The sequence below is a fragment of the Nematolebias whitei genome, chromosome 3 (genome assembly GCF_014905685.2).
Source record: "Nematolebias whitei isolate Nwh7 chromosome 3, NemWhi1, whole genome shotgun sequence".
NCBI lineage: Eukaryota > Metazoa > Chordata > Actinopteri > Cyprinodontiformes > Rivulidae > Nematolebias > Nematolebias whitei.
In genome coordinates, this window is record NC_056500.1 from 53,286,338 (window position 1) to 53,288,692 (window position 2,355).

Consider the following 2,355-nt stretch of genomic DNA (forward strand, 5'->3'; position numbering starts at 1 on the left):
GCAACAGGTCTATAGTCATTGAGGACTGATGGGTGCGTTTTCTTTGGTACTGGAACAAGACAGGATGTTTTCCACAACACTGGAACCTTCTCCTGGGTCAGGCTAAGGTTGAAGAGGTGCTGCAGAACCCCACAGAGCTGCTCTGCACCGACCTTCAGGACTCTGGGACTGACACTATCTGGACCTGCAGCCTTATTCTGGTTCAGTCTCTCCAGCTGCTTCCTCACCTGACTTCTGGAGATGCAGAGGGGGGAGGCAAAGGAGGTATCAGCATCTTCTGATTTGGTTGAAGACAATATGTAGAAGAATGGTCCATGACTGAGGTGGTAGATACAATATTTGAGGTGTGACAGGACAGCCTTGGGTCACTGGAGGGTGGTATGTCTGTTTGGCTGTGGGCAAGAGAGGAGGATGCTGAGCTTGTTCCTGAACTGAACCTGTTGAAGAACATGTCCAGGCTTCCATCCTTCTGATCCTCCTTCTGCTTGAAGCCTGTGATCTGTTTCATCCCTGACCACACCTCTCTGATATTGTTCTGCTGGAGCTTGCTCTCCAGCTTCTTCTTGTACACATCCTTGCTGTTTCTTATCTTGACTTTTAGTTGCTTCTGTTTACTCCTCAATAATTCCCTGTCTCCCTCACCGAAGGCTCTTTTTTTCTGGTTTAGCAGTTCCTTCAGGCCAGTGGTGATCCAGGGTTTGTTAGTGGGGAAGCATCTCACTGTTCTGGTGGGGATGGTGTTGTTTACACCCAAGTTTACATAGTCAGTCACACACTCAGTCATGGCATTGATGTCCTCTTCATGTGGCTGGCACAGTGCATCCCAGTTTGTAGCCTCAAAACAACCCCGCAGGGCTTCTTCAGCTTCCGTTTACCATTTTCTCACTGTTCTCTTTATTGCAGGTTGCCTCTGAACAAGGGTAAATGGTAAATGGTAAATGGACTGTATTTATATAGCGCCTTTCTATCTTATTTCAAGATACTCAAAGCGCTTTACACTACAATCTGTGTCCTCATTTACCCATTCATACAGCACTCTACTAGATCTCTACAAAGCTAATGAAACAAATCATTCTAAAGAGACTAATCAGTGCTTTAGATCACATTCATACACTGATGGGACACACATCAGAGGCTATGAGGGGTTCAGTGTCTTGCCCAGGGACACTTCGATATGTGACTACTGGTGGATTCGAACCCCCAACTCTCGCATCAGAGGACGACTGCTCTAACCACTCAGCCACAGCCACCCCAGGGGTTAATATTTTGAGCAGAGAAACACAAGATTGTGATCTGATTTGCCAAGAGGGGGTCTTGCTTTAGCGATGTATGAATCCTTGACATTTCAATTCAATTAAATTCAATTCAATAATACTTTATTAATCCCAAAGGGAAATTATTTTGTTGTTGTAACTTGTTATCCTCATTTCATTAAGAGATGTTATAGATGCTGATGGCTCTTGTAAAGGTCCATCCCACAGTGGATCCTAAGAAACTGGCTGCAGATGCCGTCCGATCCGTCCACCCAGACTCAGCTGGCCTCTCGGTTCCCCTGTACTGTTGGACCGCCTGAATGCAGAGCAGAACTCCTCCCAGAGCGATGGCCACTCCTCCCAGCAGTCTGCCGAGCTCCTCCTTGCTGTGGACAGCCAACTGTAGGTGCCGAGGGACAATCCTATCCTTCCGCTGTCGTGAGCCGTGTTTCCTGCTAGTTCCAGGATCTCAGTGGTCAGGCACTCGAGCACAGCTGGCAGGTAGATGAGAATGCATCCACAGAACATTCTTTTCAACTCATTTGAGAGTTGGGGCCATAGCTGAGATATTATTTGAGCTTTTGAGATGTTAATCAGCTGTTGGTTGTAGAAAACTGCCTTGTTGCCATGGTTACGCATCATAACAAATGTCCAAAACTAAAAAAGTTTCAGTAAAAATCCTTCCAGCTGCACAGCATCTGATACCAGAGGAAAAATCATCCAAAAAAAATTTAACTTACATCCAGAAAAAGAGGAATTAAAGTTTCCAAAAGCGAAATCTCAGAATGAAAGTAACAGAGCTGCTCCAACATGCAGCCACCTTGAGTGGCACAATTCTAGAACAAAAAAAACAACAAAACAATTATTTATTTATTTATTATTATTTTGCATAAAACAAGTCCAGCATTTTGTTTTCTCTGGTAGAGCAGCTGACAAACTGTTGGAATGTTGGAAGTGTAGCAGAGAGAGAGGCATGATTAAAATCCCCAGATATTGCAACAAACGCACTAGGGTGTTGTGTCTTTAGCTTAGCAACCTCGGGACTGATGACATCACACGCAGTCTCGGCAACAGCATTGGGTTGAATGTAAACAGTTGCCAA

General features: G+C 45.0%; 1 protein-coding gene across 1 annotated transcript in view; it reads right to left on the reverse strand.

The window, feature by feature from the left end:
• LOC119408198 overlaps positions 1 to 2,355 on the reverse strand; it is a 60,692-nt gene that overhangs the window by 36,859 nt on the left and 21,478 nt on the right. The window lies entirely within an intron of this gene.